At 48.7% G+C, this 20,812-nt stretch overlaps 1 long non-coding RNA gene across 1 annotated transcript; it reads right to left on the reverse strand.

The window, feature by feature from the left end:
• Window positions 1-735: 735 nt before the first annotated feature.
• Window positions 736-17,509, reverse strand: LOC126009688 (uncharacterized). The gene is made up of 3 exons (XR_007495908.1): window positions 17,445-17,509; window positions 2,848-2,966; window positions 736-815 (listed from the first exon to the last, which is right to left on the reverse strand). It is a non-coding gene; the product is annotated as an uncharacterized LOC126009688 (long non-coding RNA).
• Between the last annotated feature and the right edge of the window lie 3,303 nt (window positions 17,510-20,812).

The following is a 20,812-nucleotide window of genomic DNA, read 5'->3' on the forward strand; positions in this document are numbered from 1 at the left end:
TGCTGCCAGGTGTGGCCCCCAAAACAAACAAAAATGACAAAACAGGCTGGAGCAGTGGCGCAAGCAATAGGGCGCTTGCCTTATGTATGCTAACTTAGGATGGATCACGGTTCATTTCCCCAACATCCCATATGGTCCCCCAAGCCAGGAGTGATTTCTGAGCACATAGCCAGGAGTAACCCCTGAGCATCACCAGGTGTGCCCCCCCAAAAAACAATAAATAAATAAAACAACAACAAAAAAGATTTTTCCATGCAATATGGACAGACAGTTCAGTGGGTGGGGTGGTCACTTGCCTAGCACACAGTGATTTCCAGCACTTTGTATGTTCCCCTGAGCCCCTCCAGGAGTGGTCCCTGAGCACCGCCAGGTGTGGCCCCAAAAGCAAACAGTAGGCATCTGTCATTCAAAGCTGGGCAAAGACTTTGAGCAGGATGATCAGAAATACTTGCAGACAGCCTGGCCCCCGAGCCCCATGGCCCCCAGATGTGAGAGCTACCTCTGGACTGGCTGGCACTGGGAGGACCAGGCTGTGATCTCCCAGTCTTGTTTTCAGGTTCCCTGAAGCCCCAAATGACAGGAACTGTAATTCACCTCTAGAGAGATGCTGTATCCATCATGTCATACTACCTTGACCCAGGTCAGGCAGACCCCAAGCACTGAAAGAAGGTCACTCAGTGGCACTGTTTATGTCTCTAACTTCAGAACTCTCCCACCCCCGGGGCCTGGCTGGGTGATGTTCTCATTTGCTCTTTACCCCATTTGGTGGGCAGGTTCTCCTAAGACAGTGCCCCCAAATAGGGCATAGAAAGAAACTAGGATGGAGACAGACAAGGCTCAAAGGGGGAATCAGGGAAAGGGCAGTGGGAGCTCTAGGGAACACCCCAAGATGGTCCAGTGTGAAATAGGAGAAGGTAAAAGGAACTCAGGAGTGGGGACCAGCCAGATTCAGTACTCAGAGGTGGTGTGTGTGTGTGTGTGTGTGTGTGTGTGTGTGTGTGTGTGTGTGTGTGTGTGTGTGTGTGTGTGTGTGTGCATACTCAGGGACCAGGAAACAGGGAGAACCCAAATTGGATTGGGGGTCTCAAGTCCCAAGTCCCTGAGTGGCAGGGTCAGATGGCAGATGCTGACAAGTACTACGAAAGGGTTCAGGTGGCACCGCAACAAAAAGGGTGCATTGGCCCCATCCATGGTTGGAAGCACAGATTTGGAGGAGTAAGAATGCACCCTCCAAAATGTTGGGCTGGACTGGCTGGGGGGTGTGTGTGTGTCAGCATGGGGTGCTGGATACAGCTCTAAAGAAGAATAAAACCTTGAGCTGGAGCGATAGCACAGCGGTAGGGCATTTGCCTTGCATGCAGCCAAACCTGAACAGACCCCTGTTCAATTCCCAGCATCCCATATGGTTCCCAGAATCTGCCAGGAGCAATTTCTGAGCACAGGCCGGAGTAACCCTTGAGCGCTCCCAGGTGTGCCCCCACCCCCATCCCCAAAAGAGAATAAAACCTCAAAATCCTGATTTCCAGGCTGGAGGTGAAGAAAAAGTGTATTTTCAGCTGCTGGGCCCCTTGATGTGACCCCAACTCTGATTTTGGCAGAACCAAATGAATGCCTAAAATGCCCAAAATTCTAGCACAGTCTAGCAGGAATGGATCCAATGGCGAGCAGCTTTCTGCCTCTTCAGTAAAGGTGTAGCAGCATCTCTGTATTTTTCTATGGGTGACATCCCAACTATCACTCCCCTTCTTTTTTATTTTACCAGATTGTGTAAGGGACCCCAAGTTAGTTTGGATTTTGCTATGGCCCTGCTATCTCCTTTCTGGCCACGAGGTGGCGGTCGGGAGTCAGGCAGGTGTGAGCCTGAATTCGGGCTAGAGGGTTCCAGGCGACCTCAGGAGGAAGGAGACTAGAGACCCCAGAGGGAAGAAGACGATGCTTCTCTGCACCTGATCAGGGGCAGGCAATTCTCAGCGCTGAGGCTTGCCTCCGTCATCACACCCCTGAGAAGTAGTGGGAGCACTCCCACTTTTAAGAACAGAAAAAAAAAAAAGGGGTTCAGAGCTGGTAATGAACTTGTCTGAGGTCACACAGCCAGAACCTCCAGAGCTGGGATTTGAACCAGAGCTAGAAACATGGGGAGGAAGTTGCGGACAGGGCTGGTGTCTTGCTTCTGTCCCCACCCTGTTGCTTTGTCCCCCCTCACTAATCACAGTGGCTGCTACTGTTAGCCCCCCACTTCTTGATAAGGAAAGTGGGGACACTGATAAGGTAAAAAAAAAAAAAACAACTTGTGGAGACATTGCTGCTTCTCCGAGTTCAGAAATCGTCCCTCGGGGTCCAGAGGGAGGAACACACAGATGCGTGAGGGCACCTGCCCCCCAACACACAGCCTGGACCCTCCCTTCTATCTCAGGGCAGGTGGGCAGGCTTAGGGCTGCAAGATAGCTCCCCCCACCAGGCAAGGTCTGAGTCCACCTCAAGGGATATTGATCCTGCCCTGTGGGGTCTCCCTAGTGGGGAATTCCCCCAGTTAAGGATCAGTTTAACCATTTTGTTTAACCATTTCAGTCACTGGGACCGCCATGCATGGGATGGTAATGGGATGTGGGGGTAACTGGAGTTGTGGTTTGGGGGTCCCCACCCCAGAGTCCCAGCTCAGGGATGACATGGTGGGTCCAAAATCCCGGTTTGCCACTCACCGTCTGTGATAGGGCCACTACCCTAACCAATGAACTGCTCTTTCCTAACAAACCCTGGGAAGGCTCAGCGCAGGAGACACCAGACCTTCAAAAAAGGACTAAGATTGGGGCAGGAGCTACAGCACAGCAAAGCGGGGACGGCACTTACCTTGCATGCAGCTGACCCAGGTTCGATCCTCTACAACTGATGTGGTCTCCCCCAGTCTGCTAGGAATGATTCCTGAATGCAGAGACAGAAATAACCCCTGAGCACCACAGGGTGTGACCCTACCCAAAAAAGAAAAAATGATTAATAATTAGGTTTTTGTTTGTTTGCTTTTTAAATGGGTTGGAGAGTAGCACAATGAATAGGAGGCACTTGCCTGGCCAATCCAGGTTCAATGCTGGGATCTCCATAGTTACCCAAAAGCAATCAGGCATGATTCCTGAGGGCAGAGCTAGGGCCAGGAGAAATTCCTGAGCACAGTTGGATGATTTCTCTTTCCAAAAACAAAAAGAAAGGCTAAAACTATCCAAATATGCCCCTCACTTCTACCTCCTTACTCAGGAACACTAGTCTGGCCCGGAACACTGAATCCAGAGGGGCTCACGACCCTGGGAGGGAGGGTGCACCCTGTCCTTGGCAGCAGCAGTAACCACCTACATCACCTGAGTCGGGGAAGCTTCCAGAAACCGTCTCCTGGCACACTGGCCTTTCCTGCCTCGTGCTCTGAAGCTGGCATAAATTTTAGCCTCCTTGATGCCAAGGCCAGGCCAGAGGAGGCTTCCAGGCACCGGCGGTGGGGACTTGTCCCTGCCAGGCAGCTTGCCCTTGGGTGGTCCCAGGGTGAGGGCGCCAGTGCCAATGTGGATGCCAGGTGCTGGCAACTCTGCTTGTGACCACCAGAGGGGGCCCTAGACTCGGTGGCAATCACAGGACGTTGGCAACCCCCAGGCTTCACTTTATTCATGGTGTTTATTTGGGGGCCACACCTGGTGGTGCTCAGGGCTTACTCCTGGCTTTGCACTCAGGGATCACTGCTGGTGGGGCTCGAGGATTCTATTGGGGGTCAAGGATCGAACCCAGCTGTAGGCATGCGTCCTGCCCACTGTACTCTTCTTCAAGTCCCATCCTAGGCTTCATTTTTTTTTGATGGGGGGGGGCAGACCCGGTGACACTCAGGGGTTACTCCTGGCTATGAGCTCAGAAATCACTCCTGGCTTGGGGGACCATATGGGATGTCAGGGGATCAAACCATGGTTCTTCCTAGGTTAGTGCATGCAAGGCAGATGCCCTATCGCTTGCACCACCGCTCCAGCCCCCCCTAGGCTTCACTTTAAGGGGTGTTGATGGTCAAATGCCATCATGATCTGTCGAGATCCTTCTTGTCTGCAATGGTTTGAGTTAAACCTTCCCTGTCGCTAACCACCAAGTCTGGGAGCTCAGTCCCACACCATGCTCAGAAGATGATGGGAAAAGTTTCTGGCATTAAAAAAAAAAACTAATGCTCAGAAAAGAAGGAAAAAAAAGCATGGGCCAGAGTGATATCACAGCAAGTAGGGCATTTGCCTTGCACACAGCTGACCCGAGTTCGATTTCCAACATCTCGTATTGTCTACCGAGCCCACCAAGAGTGATTCCTGAGAGCAGAGCCAGGAGTAACCCCTGAGCACCACCAGGTATGCCCCAAAACCCGATAAATAAATAAATAAATAAATAAATAAATAAATAAATAAATAAATAAATAAATAAAAATAAAATTTAATAAAAGGAACAAAGAAGTGTTGGTGTACCTAGCTAAAACCCTGAAGTTGGGTGCAAAGACCCTAAGACCCACCCATATCTGGGAGGGGTCTTGGGAACCGGATAATAGGTGTAACTACCTGCAAGACCTCCCATTTATGGGAGGGGTCTGGAAAAGGATAGATAAACCTCTGAGCCAGGGGATTCGGGCCTTTTGCCGTTTCTCTCTTGGCCCGGCTTGGCTTCCTGGCTTTTGGATCTTTGGGCCGCATGGAGCCCAAAGGGAAGATGGCTAACAGGAGATAAGATGCAGGGCTAGCAAAATATAGCTGAATGCTTAAAAGGTTGACATAGGCCACACACCTGTGGTGGCTAGGGCATAAATAAAGATGATTCTTCCTGAAGCCTGCGTGTGAGTGATTTCACCTGGGCCTGGAACTCGCCGGCTGCATGGAGGTTGCAGAGCCATGTGGGCTGGATGGCATCATCCACCATCCAGCCCCATCCTTAATTATTTAATGCAACAAAGAAGAAATTTAGCCGAGTGCCATAGTGATCTCTGTACCCCTCACAAGTTTTGCAGCATCACCAACTGAACTTGAACTCTGGTTTGTTATAGCCTCATGTGCAAGGGTTCCCATCTGATATTTTGAGGAGACACGTGTGGGGTGTGGGATGCTTGGTCTGGGACATTCGCTCCCTGGGTCCCCAGGACTAATGAATATCCTGGGGTTGGTAGGAGCACACAGTGTAGATGGAGTTGCCCCTGGAGCTGTCAGCACATCCATGGGGTCCTCTCAGCCCCCACACACCTGTCCTGTGGAGGTGAGACCCCCAATTTACTCACAGACTGACTTAGGAGGCTGTGCCCACACACAGGCAGGGGGATCTCATGGACAAGAAAATTTCACAGAAAAAGTGAATTTCTGGAGCTGAATTTTTTTTTTTTTTTTGGTTTTTGGGCCACACCCAGCATTGCTCAGGGGTTACTCCTGGCTGTCTGCTCAGAAATAGCTCCTGGCAGGCACGGGGGACCATATGGGACACCGGGATTTAAACCAACCACCTTTGGTCCTGGATCAGCTGCTTGCAAAGCAAATGCCACTGTGCTATCTCTCCGGGCCCTGGAGCTGAATTTCTAAAGGATGTGACTGGGTTATACCCATCACAAGTGCCAAGCAGTGTCCATCAGGGTCCAGAGGTTGCACATCCAGTTGAGCAAGCCTCTCAGAATCGTGTGGACCAACCATTGATCCCATTGATGGGCCTGAACTGGAGAGATTCTCAACATGGGAAGCTCAAGAGGCTTTGGTTCAAGCCCTGAGCACCAGGATATGGACCAAAGATAAAAGAAAGAGGGACTGGAATGAAAGTACAGCAGGTAAGGTGCTTTGATCCTTAGCATCCCAAATAGTTTCCCCAAGCCCAAATAGTTTTCCTGAGTAATTCCTGAGTGCAGAGCCAGGAATAAGCTCTGAGTATCACCAGGTGTGGATGCCCCCCAGCAAAAATAAATAAAAATAAGAGGGGCCAAAATGATAGTACAGTGGATAGTGCACTTGCTTTGTACAGAGGCAGGAGTAAGCTCTGAGAACAGCTGGGAAGGAAGGAAGGAAGGAAGGAAGGAAGGAAGGAAGGAAGGAAGGAAGGAAGGAAGGAAGGAAGGAAGGAGGAAGGAAGGAAGGAAGGAAGGAAGGAAGGAAGGAAGGAGGGAGGGAGGGAGGGAGGGAGGGAGGGAGGGAGGGAGGGAGGGAGGGAGGGAGGGAGGAAGAATTTGGAGCAATAGCACAGTGGTAGGGCATTTACCTTGTAGGAGGCCAACCCAAGATGGACCGGGTTCAATTCCCAGCATCTTATATTTGGTCCCAAGCCTGCCAGGAGCGATCTCTGAGCTTAGAGCCAGGAGTAACCCCTGAGCGCCACTGGTATGGCCCAAAAACCTAAATAAATAAATAAATGAATAAATAAATAAATAAATAAATAAATGTTTTTTAAAAAGGAAAGAAAAGAAAAGAAATAAGAAAGGAAGGAAAGAAAGAAAATAGGAAAGAAAGAGAAGAAAAGGAAAGAAAAGAGAGCCAGAGAGAAAACATGAAGGTAGCGTGTTTGCCTTGCATGCAGAAGGATGGTGGTTCAAATCCTGGCATCCCATATGATCCCCCAAGCCTGTCAGGAGCGATTTCTAAGCGTAGAGCCAAGAGTAACCCATGAGTGCTGCCGGGTGTGACCCAAAAACAAAAACAAAAAAATGAGAAAGAAAAGAAAGAAAAATAAAATAAAATAAAATAAAATACAATAAAATGAGTCCAGAGCCATAAATTCTGCTTGCCTTGTTCTCAGCGGACGTGGGTTTGATCCCTGGCCAGGAATAATCCCTGAGCACCACCTGGAGAGGGCCCCCACCCACCAAAACAAAGCAAAGCAATAAAACAATAAAAACACAACAAACCAGGGAGAGACAGAGAAAGGGAAAGAGAGAGGGAGAGTGAGAAAGGGAGAGGAGAGGGAGAGGAAGAGAGTGAAGGAGAGAGAGAGAGAAGGAGGGAGACAGACAGACAGAACAGAGAGACAGACAGGCAGGCAGGCAGGCAGGCAGGCAGACGATGCCCAGCCTGGGGACAGACAGTCGTGGCCACCCAGGTCTCAGGACCAACAGGCCGAGGCCGAGAGAAGGGGCAGGGCAGGGGCTAGGACAGGGGCTGGGGCAGGGCCGCCTCCGGCAGGTACCGGCCTACCAGGCTGCTGTGCCCGGGAGCCCGGCCAGGCCGCACAGGAAAAGCCCCGGAGTCTTGGCCGCTCGCCTGGGCCCAGGGCTGGGGTGGCTGGGCCAGGACCCCGGGAGGCCAGGGAGGTGCGCCTGGGAACAGCCCCGGGGTCAGGCGAGGATTTCTGGGGAGCCCAGCAGGCGGGGCATCTTTCTGCTGGGCGCTGGCCAGCTCTGACTTGGCATGTCTGGGCAGGAGGAGATGGGGACACCCACAGCTCCCAGGGTCAAACCCAGCTGGTTTGGGGAGCAGGAAGGGGGGAGCTGGACACCCCGGGGAGCACTCCTGTAGGTTAAGGGGCTGGTCAGTAGCTGGAAGAGGGCTCCTCCTAGACCCCCACTGATCTGAGTTCCACCCCTGGGAACCCCATAGGGTCCTCCAAGCCCACCAGGAATCAGCCCTGAGCACCAGCAGGTATGGCCCCAAATAAAACACAAAAGAAGTACCAGGAAGAAGTGGGGGTCGTGCCTGGGGGGCCAGGAAGAGGGGGGCTGATGACTCCTGGGCTTAGGGGTCTGAGGGAGGCCACACTGGACCCCAGGATCTGTCAATGCTTCTTTGTTTTTTCTCTTTTGATTTTGGGCCACACCTGGCAGTGCTCAGGGCTTACTCCTGGCTCATTCCGGAGGTGGTTGGGGGACCTTATGGGATGCCAGATGGGGATCAACCCAGATTGACTTTCGAGGTCCCGACATTCAAGGAGATACTATTGCCTCAAGCCAATACTCTGAGCGCTTCCCATCTCTAAGAGCCCTCCAGGTTGAGGGGGGTATTGGCCCTCACACACTCCTCTCCTCCCTCCCACCCGGACCCCTCCCCTTGTTCTGAGCAAACACAATGCATTGGAGTTTCTGTCTGTGGAGACAGATGTTGGCTGCTGGCACTGGGTGATGGCTGTCACATCCCCTTCAGGGCATGAGTCTGGATGAAACCACCTCCTTCAGTCTTGCTTAATGTGGGGGGTTTAGATTCCACTTTGATGATAATGATCACTCCTACCTCCTCTTTTGTTCCCTCTTACCTATTGTCTTTGTCCATTCCTTTATTTCTTCTTCTTCTTCTCTTCTTCTTCTTCTTCTTCTTCTTCTTCTTCTTCTTCTTCTTCTCTTCTTTTTTCTTCTTTTCTTCTTCTCCTTCTCTTCTTCTTCTTCTTCTTCTTCTTCTTCTTCTTCTTCTCTTCTTCTTCTTCTTCTTCTTCTTTCTTCTTTTCTTCTTCTTCTTTCTTCTTCTTTCTTCTTCTTCTCTTTTCTCTTCTCTTCTTCTTCTTCTTTCTCTTCCTTCTTCTTTCTTCTTCTCTCTTCTCCCTTTATTTCCTTTCTTCTTTTATTCTCCTCCTTCTCCTCCCTTTATTTTCTTTTTCTTTTCCTCCTCCTCCTTTCTTTTCTTTCCTTTCTTTTTCTTTTTCTCTCTTCTTTCTCTCTTCCTTTCTTCCTTCTCTCCTTCCTTTCTTCTTCCTTCCTTTCTTCCTTCTTTCTTCCTTTCTTCCTTCCTTCCTTCCTTCCTTCCTTCCTTCCTTCCTTCCTTCTTCTTTCTCTTCTTCCTTCCTTTTTTTCCTTTCTTCTTTTTTTCTTCCTTTCTTCTTCCTTCCTTTTTCTTTCTTTCCTTCCTTTCTTCTTTCTTTCTTCTTTTCTTCTTTTCCTTTTTTCTTTTCCTTTCTTCCTCTTCTTTCTTTCTTTCTTTCTTCTCTTCTTCTTTCTTCTTTCTTTCTTTCTTTCCTTCTTTCTTTCTTTCTATTTCTCCTTTTTTTTTTGGTTTTTGGGTCATACCCAGTAGTGCTCAGGATTTAGTTACTCCTGGCTCTGCTCTCAGAAATTGCTCCTGGCAGGCTCAGGGGACCATATGGGATGCCGGGATTCAAACTACCATTCGTCCTGGGTTGGCTGCGTGCAAGCCAACGCCCTACTTTTGTGCTATCTCTCTGGCCCCTCTATCTCTCCTTTTTTGTGGTTGTTTGAATTTACTGCTTTTGTTTTTGGACCAGACTAGGCATTGCTCAGGGTTTACTCCTGATTTTGGATCAAACTAGGTCCAAATCTAGGTCAAATCTAAGTCAGCCACATTTAAGGCAAATGCCCTAATCACTGTACTATCTATTTGGTTCCAGTGTTTGGGGTATTCCTGGCTTTATACTCAGGAATTACTCCTGATTGTGTTTGGGATAAGATGTATATTCCCAGTATAAGATGCTGGGAATTGAAGTAGGGTCAGTTGAGTGGAAGGGAAGCATCTTATGTGCTATACTATCTCGTTAGCCCCTGTTTTTAAAGTATATCATTGTTCATTTTATTTATTTTATTTTATATTTGACATACACACAAAATATCTATACATATAACTAAATTATGAAGCAAAATAAAACCAACAGCCAAGTATTATTCCTTTTATTTTCTTGATATAGTCCTAAAGTACTTTATGGGAAACAGAGGGGTAAGGTGTTTGCTTGCCTTGCACTTGTCTGATCCAAGTTCTTCTGTTGTGTTGTTTTGATTTTTTTTGGGGGGGTCATATCCGACAGAGCTCAGGGGTTATTCCTGGCTCTGCATTCAGAAATCACCCCTGGCAGGCTGAGGGACCATATGGGAAACCGGGAGTCAAACTGGGTCCCTCCCGGGTCAGCTGCATGCAAGGCAAACATCCTACCACTGTGCTATCTCTCCGGCCCCATCTTTTAATTTTGACCTGCACAGTTAATCTCAATCTGCTACCTTCATATTACAGAGATGGGACATCTTTTCCGATGAATAGACTTCACCTATATTCTTTATTTTGTAAAATGCCTGTTAATATCTTGGACTTAGTGGATGTAGGGACTCTTTTTTTGGGGGGGGGTTTCTGGGTTACAGGGGTTACTCCTGGATCTGCACTCAAAATCACTCTTGGCAGGCACGGGGGACCATATGGGATGCTGGGATTCGAACCACCTTCTGTCCCGGATCAGCTGCCTGCAAGGCAAACATCCTATAGCTGTGCTATCTCTCTGGCTCCAGGAGTAATATCTGAGTGTAGAGCCAGGAGTAACCCCTTTGCACTACTAGGTGTGGCCCAAAAGTTTAAAAAAAAGCAGAGGGGGAAGATTACCTATGGACACTGGTTGCTACCGAGACATCCCTAAGCCCCAATGTTTATATTTCCTTCTCCCTGGCACCTCACTGGCCTCTCTAGCTATGCTTCTGCTATGTCCTGCCACCTATCACGTTTCCCAGATCCTCTTGTTCTATATAAGTATTGTTGGAATGGAATAAAGGGTCTCTGGTCATTTTCCCTGGTCATCAGCTGGGGGAACATCTTTGGTCCTGAATGCACCAGGAGGACAGAAGTTGTTCCTTGCTGGCTAACAGGGTCGGCACATATTACAAATAACTCCCCAAGACTTCTAGGGTGTTCCAAAGGGAACACAGATGAAACGAGCCTATTGTGGGGGAGGTATGACATAACATGGAGGGGGCAGGCAGGCATTAGGACAGGAGATGACACAGAAAGAAAATGAGGTCATAAGAGACCACAGCAGACCACCCTGGCCAAATGGACCATCTCTATATGGTGAATGCTCTGTACTTGTCTTTTTGCTTTGTTTTGTTTTGGGGCCACATCCGGTGGCGCTCAAGGCTAACTTCTGGCTCTGGCTTGGAAATCACTCCTGGCAGCTACGGAGGACCATACGGGATGCTGGGAATCAAACCTAGGTCCATCCTGGGTCAGCCTCGTGCAAGGCAAATGTCCTACTGCTATGCTATCTCTCCAGCCCCATCTGTACTTGTCTTATAGACAGACAAACCTCTTCCCTGCCAACTCACATAGTGATGTTCAGACTGTTTCCTGTGCATTCTGAGTTTCTCTCTTCACACTGAAATATCTCTTCTCTCAGGGTTTATTCTGGAGACCAGGTGAGAATGCATAGGCATCCAGGAAGTGCTGGGTTCATTCACCCATGCTGAGAGGGTGGTTCTATCACTCCCAATCTGCAACACCCCCATCTCTGTCCCCCCAACACACCGGCTAAATGCAGCAGCTCCCGGAGAATGGCTGCCCTGGCTTCTCTTCCCAGCATTGCCCACCTGCAACTTTAGGTCGGTTTAGGTCTGAAATCCCGGGAGATTTCAGAATTCGCTTTTAAGGGCCCTTCTAAAAATCCTGGTGGGATTTTGATTGGAATAAATCAATATGGGGAGAACCGAGGAAAGGGAGATAATGAGTCTTTTCCTCCTTGAGCAGAATAAATTTCCCTGTTTATTTGGGTTTCCTTTAATGTCTTTCAATAAAGTTATGTCATTATATTTGCATCAGGCCTTGTACATCTTTTATTAGATTTATTTTTAGATTTCTTACTTTCTGCTGCTCTCTGAAATGCTATCTTTCCCCGAATTGCTTTATAAGCAAGCATAGAGCAGAGCAATTTCGTTTGGGATATTATATCCTGACACCTTGATAAACTCTTATTAATTCTAATAATCACGGTATGTTATTTTGTTTTGGGTTCTTTTTTGGGTAGATAATCATATCATCTGGAAATGATCGTTTTGTTTCTTTCACATCATTACACCTTCCTTCTTTTCCTTCTCCCTCTTCTTCCAATAAAATGTTGATTAGAAAGAAATTATTTTGTTAAGGAAAAAGAAAGCCTTAGCGTTTTTTTTCCTACTGTGATTTTGTTAAACTTCACGAGAAAATTCCTTTTTCTTCATAGAAGTTTAATCAAGAAGTATTGCTTTTGATTAAGTGCTTTTAGGCATTGCTATTCTTCCTTAACCTGTGAATGTCATTGTCCATATTTACATATTTTACATATTAATAACATTTTATAATACATGGAATATATAGCACAAATATTTTATATATAATTGCTATCAATAATAAATCACAATAGTGATGATAATGTTATACCAACATACATACATGTTAAACCATGATTACATCCATGGTATAAACCCAGGTTCTTTATATTTTTTTTCCGGCTACACCCAGTGGCGCTCAGGCACTCAGGGGTTATTCTTTTTTGTTTGTTTGTTTTTGTTTTGTTTTGGGGTCACACCGGCAGCGCTCAGGGTTACTCCTGGCTCTCTGCTCAGAAATTGCTCCTGGCAGGCTTGGGGGACCATATGGGATGCCGGGATTCGAACCACCGACGTTCTGCATGTAAGGCAAATGCCTTACCTCCATGCTATCTCTCCAGTCCCTTAAAATTTTCTTAATGCTTATTTACCAAGTACTATCCTGGAACTTCCTTGTTCCTATTCTTCTTAATGCTATTGCCAACACCCTGTCCTTGATCCCCAACTTTCCCACTGCATCTACTTGTATATCACAGATTGGCCTTATCTTTCCTTTAGGGAAAATCCACCAATGAATCCCTTCCATTTCTGCTTAATTTGGGGACTGACTTCTGTTGCCAAGAAGAGACTTAGACCGAACAGACAATGATTTTGTCTCAGCCCTTGACAGATGTCTAGGTTCCCTTTCCATCACACTTGGGTCCTCCAGCCACAAGCTCACAAGGGAAGGCCCTACTACCTCTGTGAGAATGCTGAGGGCTGAAATTGGGGTACATTCCCAAACAGGGCACCAAGAGCTAGGAAGAGAAACTGGCTCAGAACCTCTCAGCTTGCTGCTCTCTGCTTCCTTTCCCCCCTGCTGGGTTTCTTTCTGCCCCTGCCAGAGGTTTTGCTTAACTCCAGTTTCTCCAGCTTTGCTCTCTGTTCCCTTTGTTTTCTGTTTTCTTCTATTATTATTTTGATGTTAATAAGACCTTTGGGGATACTCGAAGCTCAGGGGTCCTCATGCTGATGCTCAGGGAGCTTTGAAGTGCAGAGTGTGGAACTTATGGCTCCCACATACAAAGCTTGAGTTCAGTCCACTGCCCTGTCTCCTGGCCCTGTCTTGTGCTTGTTTGTTTGTTTGTTTTTGTCTTGTTTGTCACACCCAGCACTGCTTAGGGTGACTCCTGGCTATACCCTTAAAAATCACTCTTAGCAGGCTGGAGGGACCATATAGGATGCCAGAGATTGAATCCACATTGGCTACATGAAGGCAAAGTCTCTATTCAAGATGATATTGCTTCAGTCCCAGTGTCCCAGTGTTGTGCTTTTTTTTTTTTTTGACAGAAGATGTTGAGTCATAGATGATTCTAGCATTATCTAGAAGATTCTTCTCATTATCTAGCAAAGCCACTGAAAAATCACGATTGGGGACTAGAGAGATAGTGGATGGAACAGGACACATATCTTGCAAGTGATTGACCCTAGATCAATCCCTAGCATCACATATGGTTCCCCAAAACCCCAGGACAGAGCCCTGATTATAGCCAGAAATAAGCATTGAGCACTAGCAGGTGTGACCCAAAAACTGAACACAGAAAAAAAAGAGATAAAGAAAAAAACAAATGGTTGGTTCTGTTTCTTAATCCAGGCAGAATCTAGTCCTATTTAACACATGGGGGACACATCTATCAGCCCTAAGGTTCCCTAAGCCCCAGCAGGATTGATACCTGAATACAGAGCCAGGAATAAGTCTTGAACATTACCAGATATAAAGAAAGAGCAAGAAATGGAAAGAAAAAAGAAAGGAAGGGAAAATGAAGGAAAGAAAGAGAAAAATAAAGAAAAAAGATGAGAAAAAGAAAAGGAAAGGAAGAGAATAAGAAATAGAAAGAACAAAGAAAGGAAAATGAAGAAAAGAAAGAAAAAGGAGAAAGAAAGGAAGAAAAGAAGGAAGAAAGAAAGAGGGAGAAAGAGATAGGAAAGAAAGAAAGAAAGAAAAAGGAGAAAGATGGGTCTGGAGCGATAGCGCAGTGGTAGGGCATTTGCCTTGCACACAGCTGACCTAGAACAGAACTCAGTTTGATCTCCAGGGTCCCAAATGGTCTCCCAAGCCAGGAATGATTTCTGAGCACATAACCAGGAGTAACCCCTGAGTGTCATCGGGTGTGGCCCAAAAACCAAAAAGAAAAAAAAAAGAAAAGAGAAAAAAGTAAAAGAAAGAAGGACATAAAAAAGGGAAGGAAGGAAGGAAGGAAGGAAGGAAGGAAGGAAGGAAGGAAGGAAGGAAGGAAGGAAGGAAGGAAGGAAGGAAGGAAGGAAGGAAGGAAGGAAGGAAGGAAGGAAGGAAGGAAGGAAGGAAGGAAGGAAAAGAACTGGAGAAATAGTGAAGTGGGTAGGACTCTTGCCTTGGTTGGCTCCCCAACAGCCCATATAATCCCCTAATCACCACCAGGAGTAACCCCTGAGCATAAACCCCCAAGAAAAAAGGGCCAACTATTTTGACTCCTGCTGCCTGCCCAGCACCTACGCCAGTATGTAGTTGAACAGGGAACATGCCTATAGGGGCATCTCTTTGGTGCCTGCAGTACCATAGGCTCACGTCTCTGGGTGCACACACAGGGAAGGACTGGGCAACCCCCAACATGCAGCAGGGGTCTTTCTCAGCACAGGAAGGGGCAGGCAGCAAGCACTGCTGGTACCTGGTTTCCATAACAACCCACCATCCTCTGCAATAAGATGCAAAAGCCACGTGAGGCCAGTGGAATGTTCCTGACTGGGGAGCCCGCACCCAGGTAGGTCTCTTGCATGTCACAGGCAGTGTGAGGATGGCTCAGAGAAAAGACAAGGGGTGATGTCCCAAAAATTGCACCATCCATCCGCCCTCCATACACACCCTGGAATCAGCCTCAAGCCCTGGTGGGAGGAGGAAGAGGGCACAGAAGGTTGTGGGGTTCAGGGTGAGGGAGGGAGCAGACTGGGGAAAGGCTGGGAGAGCACCCTAGGAAGGAGATGGGTGCGAGCATTGTGAAGGTGGTGGGGCTGTGCCCAGGAGGTGACATGGAGGCAGGGCAGGAATGGGCAGCAAAGCGTGAATGGGGGTCATGAAGGGTCCTTGCTGGATCACATGGCGTTGACCAGTTACCACCTACAGAGTCGGGTGGGGAAATACCCTGGGGTGACCTCCCCAACATTGGTCCTTGGAGGTACAGAATGTTCCCCCTGCTGCAGTTGAGACCCGCTCCAGTCTTCCTCAGGTGCAACCCAGGAAGTTGGGGCCACCCTGCTTGGTCACTACCCCCTATCTCTCCCAAGCACTTTGGGTTTTGTTTGTTTTGCTTTTTGTGCCACTCCCAGTGATGCTCAGGGCCAACTTCTGCTCTGCACTAAGGAATTACTCCTTGCCAGGTTGGGGGACTATGTGGGATGCCAGGGATCACACCCAGGTAGGCTGCGTGTGTGCAAGGCAAATGACCTCCCTGTTATACTATCACTCCAGGCCCTCAATATCCACTGTATCTGGATTTCTTTCTGCTGGATTGACTGGTACATGTGATCTGGGCTAATAGCCCAGAGAAATGCGAAGGCGAATGTGGAGTGAGGGGGACCTGTAAAAGGGGTTCACTCTGGTTAAACCCGAAGCACGGTGAGCCTCTGGCCAATGCCAACCCCATGTTGATCTGACCCCTGTGATCTCCCCCTCATCACCCTTCCTTTCTTTACTTCCTCCCCTGCCCAACTAGGGCCTCCCCGCCCCACCAAAGGGAGTGTGGAATGTCTCCAGCTGCGGAGGGCCCAGTGAGGGCCAAGCAGCTGACCACACCCCTCCCTTCACTCCCAGCTCTAATCTGACAGGTGCCAGCTGGGGAAGGTATCCTTGTCCCTAACTAGGGACCTGGGGGGGGGGGGACCATCCAGTTGGCAGGTGCTGCAAATGCCACTGGGGCTCCAAGGCTGGCTTTGTTTTCTGCTCCTCTTATTCCCTCCCACACACACCCCAACATTCCCAGAGCCCAGGAATGGGGGCGGGACCAGTCTGGGGTGCTGGGAGGCAAACCCCACCCCTACAGAGCTCAAACCAGACCCTGGAGGGGCCCCCCTAGGCCAGTCCCAGGTCAGGAGTATTCCAGGGAGGGGGCAGGCTAGTAGGAACCCCACAGAACCCAGGAGTCTCAGATCTGACCCATGCCAGGCCTGGGGGGCCACAGCTGGGTGGGGAGGTCCCCCAATTCGTTTCCTCCCAGGGGTGGGCCCGGGCCACAATCCCAGCGCCATAAAATTTAAGGAGGTGCGAGAGACACTAGGCAGAAGCCAGCCTAGGCAGCGCGGGGAAATGAAATAAGGACCTTAGGGGAGCCCGGCCCCCCAGCGCTGGAGGACATCCTGGGGGTCCAGGTGCGACCAGCTCTCTGCATCACCTCAGTGGGGGGTCTAGGCACACTCCCCCCACCCACATGCACCCTCACCCAGCGTGGGAGAGCCAGGCTGGGGACCCTCGGGACTGGACACAGACCACCTGTCCCAGGCCTCTGCAAGCCAAGGAGGACAGCCTCCCCACCACATGAAAAGGAGGGGGTCTGGTGGCTGCTGCGTTGGCCCAGACTAGTCCCCCGCTCCCCCCCCAGAACCCCCATTCCGGAGTGATGGATGCAGCCTTCGGGCTGGCGGAAATGAAGAGGATAAGATCTGCAGCCTTGGTGATGGATGGATGGAGCGGGCCCACCCGCCTGGTCCCACCCCCAGCCCCAAGAGCCCTGCCCTGGGGGCCCAGCCCACAGCTTCTGCAAGATCAAACCCAAAACCCACCCGAAACCTCTCGCCCCACAGCCCACCCACCCCCACATCCCCACCTGGGACAGGCCTGAAATCCTGCATGCCCAACACCCGCTGCCACCACTGCCCCAGACCACTTTGGGCCTATCCCCTCTCTGGATCCCTTTGCAATCCCAAATCCCCACCACAGCGCCTAGATGCTTGCTCTCACTGTTTCTGTCTCTCTGTCTTTGACTCTGTCTCTCTGTGTCTGTCTTTCTCTGTCACTCACACACACACACACACACACACACACACACACACACACACACACACACACACACACGAGCCTGGACCCCATGTCTGCTTCTGCTATGAAGTGGCTCTGGCACTCAAACCAGACTGTGGTTGGCACAAATCACACCATATCCTTTTTATCACAGGATTGACCTCTCTACACAGCCCAGCACACAGACACCCCAATGTGGGAAATTCCAGGGCCTCAGGAGCCTCCCTGGGACAGGGCATGACCCCTGTTTGAGGGGATGGATGGGTGTGTCTGGGACAGGGAGAGGGCAGTGTTCAGGTCTCGGCACCAGGTCAGGCTGGGCAGGGCCAGGACGCAGGGCAGTGCGAGACTTTCTAAATAGGCCTCTCCAGCCGTGTTGCCATGGTTACCCTCTTCCCAGAACATCACCACCCCACATTTTGTTGCTATGGTGACAGGCCCCGCAGCCCCCTCATGCAGAGCTACCTTTTGCTTGCCATCTTCATTACCATTCCTCCACTCACTCATTCCCTCTGCTTAGCAGCTGGGGAGCACATAAGGGGCAGTTGGGGCCCACTTTTGGGATCGCTCAGCAGAATGGGAGTGGGGAAGGGTGAAGTAAGCAGTGTGGTACCCAGCATAGCCCAGGACTGGGCAAGCAGCGAGGGCAGCAATAAAAATAAAGGCCCAGGACCATTGACAGCATCATCACCATGATGCAATAGCTCTTGGGGTATCCTGGGCAGGCACGGAGGAAAGGAAATGGGGTGCATCTAGGAAGATGCTTCTATACCCCCCAAAGATTCCTAGGACTGTAGCTGACCTGGGTTTGTATCCTGGCTTTGCCTCTCCCAGAATTGGGGTCTTAGGACACATGTAGTTGGCACTTAGTCGATGCTGTGGTGGTCACGGCTTTTGGTGATGTTGCCAGTTTTTATTGTTGTTATTTTGGGGAGTGGTCACACCCGGTGGCACTCAGGGGTTACTATTGGCTCTGCGCTCAGAAATCGCTCCTGGCAGACTGGGGAGACTATATGAGATGCCGGGATTCGAACCACCGTCCTCCCTGGGTGGGCTGTGTGCAAGGCAAACGCCCTACCTCTGTGCTATCTCATCGGGCCCCCAAGTTGCTAGTTTTTAGCCACGCGCGAAGGAACTGTGGAGAAACACCCACTTTGGGCCTGTAGGGGGAGCCCAAGTTCCTCTCCGGCCTAATGGGCCTTTAGCAGCCACACCCGACAAACAGGGCTGGCTGGCTGGGCTATGAGGTTCCAGGCCAGTTAGTGGAGGAGAAATCTGGAAGGGGAGATTTGCTAGGCTGTAACTGGGACCATAGGAGTGCAACCCGGGTTCATGCTAGGTAGTAAACCTGGTGGGTCAAAACTTGCACCAGCTCACCAGGACCAAAGATATGACTATGCTTTGAAGTTAAGGCCTGGGGCCTTAGAGATAGCATGGAGGTAAGGCGTTTGCCTTGCATCCAGAAGGACGGTGGTTCGAATCCCGGCATCCCATATGGTCCCCCGTGCCTACCAGGAGCGATTACTGAGCGTAGAGCCAGGAGTGACCCCTGAGTGCTGCCAGGTGTCACCCAAAACCAAAAAAAAAAAAAAAAATGAAGTTAAGGCCTAAGATAGCGATTCTTTGATTAGGATTTCCTAGGCCTAGGGATGATGGCTGGCTACTGTGTTTCCCCAAAAAGAAAACATCCTCCAAAAATGAGACTACTTACAGGTTTCCTTCTGGTGAAATATAAGGCACCCCCCCAGAAAATAAAGCCCCCCAGGCTTTGTCTCAGAATAAAAATGAATTTTCAAGGTGGTGAGTAAGTTCTTGATACTATAGGATTCACAGTTTATCTGGTTTGTGTTGACAGCAACTGTATTACTGTACCATATACAGGTAATAAATTGCCTTTATTTTCATTTAACAATAAATGTGTACCATATTCTTCTTCATGGAAAAATAAAACGCCCCTTGAAAATAAGACCTAGGGCCCAGAGAGATAGCACAGTGGCATTTGCCTTGCAAGCAGCTGATCCAGGACCAAAGGTGGTTGGTTCGAATCCCGGTGTCCCATATGGTCCCCCATGCCTGCCAGGAGCTATTTCTGAGCAGACAGCCAGGAGTAACCCCTGAGCACCGCTGGGTGTGGCCCAAAAAACCAAAAAAAAAAAAAAAAGAAAGAAAGAAAGAAAAGGAGACCTAGCACATTGTTGGGAACAAAAATTAATATAAGACAGTCTTATTTTGGGGGAAAAAGGGTATTTGGAAATGTGAACACCTAGAAATTCTGACACTGAAGAAATGGGTGTGAGTCCTTCAAAACATTATTTTTGTTTTGTTTCCCAAATGTTGACTGTGTTACTTTCCCCCTGGGAAAAGCACATGGTAGGCATCTTTGGTTCCCTCTGTGCTTCTTTCACTTCTCCAGGATTGATCCCAATCCCCAGCCTTCTGCTTCTACCTGCTTATGGGATGAACACCATTCTCATCCTGGACTCTGCTGATTGGTCCTTAAAGAGAAACTGAGCCAGGATAGCCAATAGCAATTCTTCCCTGAATTTTTAGGAAGTTTTAGAGATTATATTTTGTTCAAGTTTTAAATATAAGATATTTCACACATTTGGAAAAATAAAATAGTATGATTTTTAAAGTCCTCTTGTTATCACCCATGTTTGGCAACCATTAACATTTTGTCATATTATCTTTGATTTTACCTTTATCTTTTTTTAATTTTATTTTATTGAAAACCATTGTGATCTACAAAGACCTTCATAGTTGAATTTCAGATATACAGTGAACCAGGGTCATTCCCACTACCAGTGTCAACCTCTCTCTACCACTGATGCCAGAATGCATTCTATACTACCAACTCTGCCCTCAAGGCCTACCAGTATAACAGGCCCATTTAAGTTTAGATTGTTAAAGTTGGACCCGGAGAGATAGCACAGCAGCGTTTGCCTTGCTAGCAGCCCATCCAGGACCAAAGGTGCTTGATTCAAATCCCGGTGTCCCATATGGTCCCCCATGCCTGCCAGGAGCTATTTCTAAGCAGATAGCCAGGAGTCACCCCTGAGCACAGCCCGATGTGGCCCAAAACACAAACAGACAAAAAAATTGTTAAAGTTTAGGTCTTTTGATTCTATTGTTATTGACTTTGGCTTGGACATTTAGTTCTGTCCTTTATTTTCTCCACCAATGCATCTGAGACCACTTTGGCCCCTGGCCCCATCCTTTCTTTTTCCCTTTCTTCTTAGTTTTAGAGAAAAATGCAGACATATGTGATAAAACAAAGTAATCTGTGTCCCAAGTTTCTAAAGGTAGGAGCCCCTATTTAAAAGATAAAAAAGAGGGCCAGCACGGTGGCGCTAGAGGTAAGGTGTCTACCTTGCCAGCGCTAGCCTAGGATGGACCGCAGTTTGATCCCCCAGTGTCCCATATGGTCCCCAAAGCCAGGAGCGACTTCTGAGCACATAGACAGGAGTAACCCCTGAGTGTCACCGGGAGTGGCCCAAAAACCAAAAAAAAAAAAAAAAAAAAAGATAAAAAAGAAAAATAATTTTAAAAAGTGAAAAAAAAAAGTGTGTGTGTGTGTGTGTGTGTGTGTGTGTGTGTGTGTGTGTTTTAGTGCCAGGAATCAAACCTGGATTGGTCCTGGGTTAGCTGCATGAAAGGCAAATGCCCTATCCACTGTGCTATGTCAATCTGACCCAAATTTTACTTTACATTTTATTTTTTAAATATCTTTATTTAGGCACCATGGTTACAAACATGTTTGTAGGTGGGTTTCAGTCATAAAAAGTATACCCCCTTTCACCAGTGCAACCTTCCCACCCCCAATGCTCGCCATC

This window comes from Suncus etruscus, chromosome 5 (assembly GCF_024139225.1).
Source record: "Suncus etruscus isolate mSunEtr1 chromosome 5, mSunEtr1.pri.cur, whole genome shotgun sequence".
Classification (NCBI taxonomy): Eukaryota; Metazoa; Chordata; class Mammalia; order Eulipotyphla; family Soricidae; genus Suncus; species Suncus etruscus.